Source organism: Silurus aristotelis, assembly GCF_946808225.1.
Source record: "Silurus aristotelis genome assembly, chromosome: 6".
Lineage (NCBI taxonomy): Eukaryota > Metazoa > Chordata > Actinopteri > Siluriformes > Siluridae > Silurus > Silurus aristotelis.
Window position 1 is genome coordinate 32536943 of NC_139579.1, and position 6561 is coordinate 32543503.

General features: G+C 42.6%; 1 long non-coding RNA gene across 1 annotated transcript; it reads left to right on the top strand.

The window, feature by feature from the left end:
- The first annotated feature begins 4501 nt into the window (after positions 1–4501).
- On the top strand, positions 4502–5762 carry LOC310728249. Its single transcript, XR_014534218.1, has 2 exons — positions 4502–4637; positions 5408–5762. It is a non-coding gene; the product is annotated as an uncharacterized lncRNA (long non-coding RNA).
- The last annotated feature ends 799 nt before the right edge of the window (positions 5763–6561 follow it).

Here is a 6561-nt window from a genome sequence, read left to right on the forward strand (position 1 = left end):
CAAGACGACCGCGTTCACACGAAGTAAAATCGCACAGGCAATCGCCGACATGAGTCGCAACAAATCACCCAGACCAGACTACGCCATGACAGCAGAGGCGCTCAAAGACGGTGGCGACTTCACTGTGGCCGAACTGCTCACCATCTGCAACCTCGTCTACAAGAATTGTCACGCGCCCAAACAATGGACCGCAAGCTACATCATCCCGCTGCCAAAAAAGGGCAACCTCCAACTCATGACCAACTGGCGAGGCATCAGTTTGATGTCCATTGCAGCCAAAGTCTTCAACCAGATGCTCTTGAACCGCATCCGTGACCACATCGACAAGAAGCTACGGAAAAATCAGGCCGGCTTCCGAAAGGGTCACAGCTGCATCCAGCAGATCACCATCCTGCGACGCATAATAGACGGGGCACACTCACAAGACATCCCACTATTCATCACCTTCGCTGACTTCAAGAAGGCTTTCGACTCAATCGACCGAAACATGATGTTCGCAATCCTGCGACATTATGGCATACACGCGAAGATTGTGGCTGCAATGAGGGTACTGTACGACGAGGCAAAGAGTCAAGTATACGTCCAAGGCCAACTCTCCGAACCCTTCGACATCACAACCGGAGTGCTACAAGGCGACGTGCTCGCACCATTCCTCTTCGACATCGTGATTGATTACGTCTCAGAGCGATCAGCAGGAGGGTTTGGATACCTAACGCACAAAGGCAACGACCAAGACAAGAGTGGCCGGACACTGCGAAACACAACACGTATACCGGACTACAAACTCAACGATCTTGCCTATGCAGACGACATCACACTACTCGAAAACAGCGCAGCACAGTCCCAGGGACAATTGGACGCACTCAACAATTCAACAAGCTCAGAACCATCCTGACAACTTCAACTCTTCGTCTTCATCTCATGCTCCGCATTTTCAAAGCCGCCTGCATCTCCATCTTGCTGTACGGTTGCGAGACCTGGATCTTAACGGAAACGCTCAGTGATCGACTCGACAAATAATCCAGGGCATGCTACCGGACAATGCTGGGTATCAATCAATCCGTAGACCGAGTTAGGAACTCTACACTCTACAAACGAGTTAATAAGCTACCACTGCACGACACTATCCGTCAGCGACAGCTCAACTTTACCGGCCACTGCATCCGCATGGCCGAAGACGAACCAGTCAATCGTTTCGTCCTGTACGAGTCCAAAATTCGACCATCACTTCGACCCGGCGCGCCAAGGCGGACGTATCGACAACAGATCTCGTCATACCTCATTCCTAAGGGCGAGGAGCCACTCAGCACCGAGGAAATTCGAGCATTAGGGAAGAACAAGGAACTGTGGAGGAAACATTTCGTCGTGCCTAAACCAAAGAAGCCTCCGAACCCTTCAACCTAGACCGATGATGATGATGATGATGAATGATGCTAGGTGGTATTTGGGTGGGTGTTTATTGTGGTAGGAGAGTTTGGATAGGTGTTTATAATGGTAGGTGGTGTTTGGGTGGGTGAGTAGTTATGGTGGTAGGTTGAAGTTTCAAGTTCAAATTTTATTCAAATCTTATTTGTCACATACATACAGAGTATGACATGCAGTGAAATAGTTTATACGACTGCCCAACATTTAAGCATAAAAAAGGAATTGAATATGAGGAGAGAAAATAAAGTAGATAAATAAAAAAGTATAAACTATAGGTTCTAATGGTGGGGGGTTTGGATTGGTGGTTCAAATGGTTGGTGGGGTTTGGGTGGGTGTGTATGGTGGTGGGGGGCTGGGTGTTTGCATATGGTGGTAGGCGTGGTTTTAATGGGTGTTTCAAGTCAAGTCAAGAAGCTTTTATTGTCATTTCACCCATATATAGATGACGCAGTACACAGTGAAATGAGATAACGTTTCTCCAGAACCCTGGTGCTGAATAAAACAACACAGCTTTATAATCACACTCTTAATGTCACCCAAAGAGGATGGGTTCCCCTTTTGAGTCTGGTTCCTCTCAAGGTTTCTTCCTCATAACATCTAAGGGAGTTTTTCCTTGCCACAGTCGCCGCGGCTTCTCATCAGGGACAAATTCACACCCTTTACCTTAACTGTTAATTTTCTGTAAAGCTGCTTTGAGACAATGTCTGTTGTGAAAAGCGCAATGGAAATAAACATGACTTGACTTGACATAACAGAACACAGAGCTCAGGACTAAAGTAAGTGTCCTCGCCACTTTAAGTGCAATTATGTCTAACCGAGTGCAAACAGTGCAGACTGACCTGTGTAGGACAGATACACACAACACAGAAAAGAGCAGACCAGTAAACCTGCTGTATAATATGTTATACAGTAACGTGCAAAAGAGGACTATAAACAAGAGAGTAAATGTAAACATAAACACAATAAAAAATTTTATACCATAAAAAAGGACAATGAGAGAGAGAGAGAGAGAGAGAGAGAGAGAGAGAGAGAGAGAGAGAGAGAGAAGCTTGGATGATGTGGAGATGATGAAGCAGGAAGTGGATAGGATTAGTAAGGAGGAAGTGAGAGCAGTGATTAAGAGGATGAAAAGTGGAAAGTTGGTTGGACCAGATGACATACCAGTAGAAGCATGGAGATGTTTAGGAGAGATGCAGTGGAGTTTTTAACAAGATTAACAGGATTTTGGAATGTGAGAAGATGCCTGAGGAATGGAGAAGAAGTGTGCTGGTACTGATCTTTAAGCATAAGGCAGATGTGCAGACCTGCAGTAACTACAGGGGAATTAAGTTGATCAGTCACACCATGAAGTTATGGGAAAGAGTAGTGGAAGCCAGGCTGAGAGAAGAGGTGACCATCTGTGAGCACCAGTATGGTTTTATGCCGAGGAAGAGCACCACAGACGCATTATTTGCTTTGAGAATGTTGATGGAGAAGTATAGAGAAGGTCAGAAGGAGTTGCATTGTGTGTGTGTGGATTTAGAGAAAGCGTACGACAGAGTGAAGAGGGGAGTTGTGGTATTGTATGAGAAAGTCTGGTGTGTCAGAGAAGTGTGTAAGGGTGGTGCAGGACATGTATGAGGACAGTGTGACAGCAGTGAAGTGTGCAGTGGGAACAACAGACTGGTTCAAGGTGGAGGTTGGACTGCATCAAGGATTAGCTCTTAGCCCTTTCCTGTTTGCAGTGGTGATGGACATGTTGAAGAACGAGGTCAGACAGGAGTCTTAATGGACTCATCATAGTCCTTTGTGGATGAAATTGTAATTTGTGGTGAGAGTATGGAGCAGGTGGAGAAGAGCCTGGAGAGGTGGAGGTACACGCTGGAGAGAAGGGGAATGAAAGTCAGTAGGAGTAAGACAAGGAGTACATGTGTGTGAATAAGAGGGAGGGCAGTGAAGTGGTGCAGTTGCAGGAAGAAGAGTTGGAGAAGGTTGAGCAAGTGAAGAAAAGAGTGCAGGCAGAGTGGAGTGGGTGGAGAAGAGTGATAGCAGGAGTGATTTGTGATAGAAGAGTATCTGTGAGAGTGAAAGGGAAAGTTTATAGGACTGTGGTGAGACCTGAGATGTTGTATGGTTTAGAGACAGGGGCATTGAGTAAAAGACAGGAGGTGGAGCTGGAGGTAGCAGAGCTGAAGATGTTGAGATGTTCTTTGGGAGTGACGACGATGGACAGGATTAAAAACAAGTTTATTATAGGGACAGCGCATGTAGGACGTTTTGGAGACAAGGTGAGGGAGGCGAGATTGAGATGGTTTGGACATGTGCAGAGGAACATGGGGTATATCAGTAGGAGAATGCTGAGGATGGAGCCACCAGGAAGGAGGTTCATGGATGTGGTGAGGGAAGACATGCAGGTAGTTGGGTTGAAAGAGGCAGATGTAGAGGACAGGGGGTGTTTGGAGACGGATGATTTGCCGTGGTGCCCCCTAAACCACAAAATATATATTTATACACATGGATGTGAAATATTAGGCAGAATATACAGTAAGGTAATATATAGATACACATATATAAAACAGTATATAATATAATATAATATCTATCCATCTATTTATCTATCTATCTGTCTGTCTGTCTGTCTGTCTGTCTGTCTGTCTGTCTCTCCTGTCTCACAGTGGTTATTGTTCAGTTTTGCCTTTGCTCAGCTTCAAAGCTTTTTGATAGCTTTCATGTTGTAAAGCTGCCAAAGATAACTTCTGTGTGTGTGTGTGTGTGTAGGTGTGTGTTATAAAGTATAGCTCTGCTGATATAGTCTCGTCTCAGTAGTCTCAGAAAGGGCATTTTCCCTCACTTCATGGCACTGTGTGTGTGTGGGTGTGTGTGTGGGTGTGGGTATAGGTGTAGGTGAGTGTGTTTGTTGTTCTTAGTCAATATTTATGATTAGTGTTGATGTAACGTGTAACCCACCTAAGGTTACTGGAGTGCAACTCTCTATTCTGCCTGTGGGTGGCCCATACACCCCAGGTAATTCATTTAAATAACAAGCACGCTTTTCTTCCGGTGAAGAAGTTGCTAAAAAGCAAACGAGGACCGGTATGAAAAATATTCTTTAAAGGACAGAAATTAAAAGAAAAATCTTGTACCATATATTAAAATATTGTGTGTCCATTAGGTTAAAAGCTGTGTAAGAGAGAGTTAAGCCGCATGAGAGTGAGCTTCTCAAGATACCTCCGGTAAGGATGGTAATGCTAATGAGTGTTCTGCTGATTGTGCAAGCTTAATTAAGGTGTAAAATACTGTTCTTTTAAAACCAATCGGAGTTATGAACCTGATTCTTGCTGTTTGATACCATATGTACACAGATTCAGATTGTTTTATGTTGTTTAAGATGCTCATAAAAGATCGCTAATCGCGCTAGCTGCATGCTAATTGTAAATATTAAATGCAAGTTCTATTTGGTTTGTTATGCTAGCTCAGCTAAGCTAGACACCACTGTAGCAGATCTTTAATAGTGTTTACACCGCTAAAGGTGCCATCATACTGTTTTGTTGACTTGACTTAAAAGTTAATATACATATATTTAAAATAAGGGTGATTTAGTTAATTTAATTGTGAAGATACATGTTTGATATGTATATGAGGAGCAGAAGTTGTCTTAGCCATTAAAAAGAATAAATATGTTAAAATGTGATAGTTAAAATGTTATTAAGATGCAAAAAAACAGGTTTAAAAAGTAAAAAACCCCTAAATATCTGGTTTCAGAAATAGGTTTCTGAAATCCTATGGTTTATTTTTGTATTGTAAGATGGAAATACGTGATGATTGTTGTTCATTGGGACTGACTTATGTTATGTGGTGTGATGTTCCTATTCATTTGCACAATGATTAGAGTATTAATAACCTTTACAACTGGTTATATTTGATTTGACATTTGAAAGGAGAAAATTTGATTAGATTTGAACAGAGGCAATTGTAATTAATGCATTCTGTACTGTATGTATAGATTGGTTTTTAGAAAGGGATAGACCATCTGAATCTGACCCTTGCGGTCAGTGGCGAGCCAACCGCAGAAGTGAACGGATCAAGAGCCCGGTGTGGCCAGCCGTGGCATCTTCGGAACCAGCATCATCCTGTGCCTTCATTTGTGATACAGATAAGAACATACGTAAACCTACCCGGGTAGTGAAAAGAACATATTCTATAAAACACACACACACATCAACAACTTCCATGGACCCTTTCTTCATTTGAGTTTTTATTTTGAGTTTATTGTGCGCTGTGCACTCAGGAAGCCTTCTTAGGTAGGCAGGGAATGTAAATAACTGCCATTTATTTTGTGTAATACATTTGTTCAAATTGACCTGTTTTGTGTTGTCTGTTCTCTGATGACCGTTTACCATTTCAGGCTCCACAGTCGTATCTAGAGCTTCTGAAACTAGCCCAGCTTTATTTTCTTAATGCTTAAATAAGGTATTAGTTACACTAACCTGAGAAAGCGGTTACAAACGCATATATTGTGTATTGAAGTGTACATGAAACATTTGATACGGTAATTTACCAGAAATAATTCATCAGTACATTTCAGATGGAAGTACTTTTACTAGGACCACATGCAGCCAGAAGCAAACTTTCCAATTACATAGCATCTCTGGATGGTGTTTTTTGTTTTAGCGTGTACAGCTGTCAAAGACCTTAGTGTGATTATTGACCTTAGTCTTTCCTTGAGGCTCACATGAGTGCTTTTTTTTACATCTAGATTAGACTACTGTAACGCTTTACTGTCTGGGTGTTGGAGTAAGTGCATAAATAAGCTTAAGTTAGTTCAGAATGCAGCAGCAAGATTCTTTACTAGATCTGAGCACATCAGCCCCATTTTAATCATCTACACTGCTCCCAATTACATCTCACACTTATTATAAAATACTACTACTGACGTATAAAGCACTTAACGTTCTCGAAAGCAGTATCTGAGTGAACTTCTGTACCAGTATGATCCTCCACACCTACTTAGATCAAAAGGTGCAGGCAATTTGTTGGTACCTCAAATAATGAAGACTCCAGCAGGGGGCAGATCTTTCTCTTATAAACCCCACAGTTATGGAACAACCTTCCAATCAGTGTTCGGGACTCAGACACAGTCTCAGTGTTCAAGTCGAG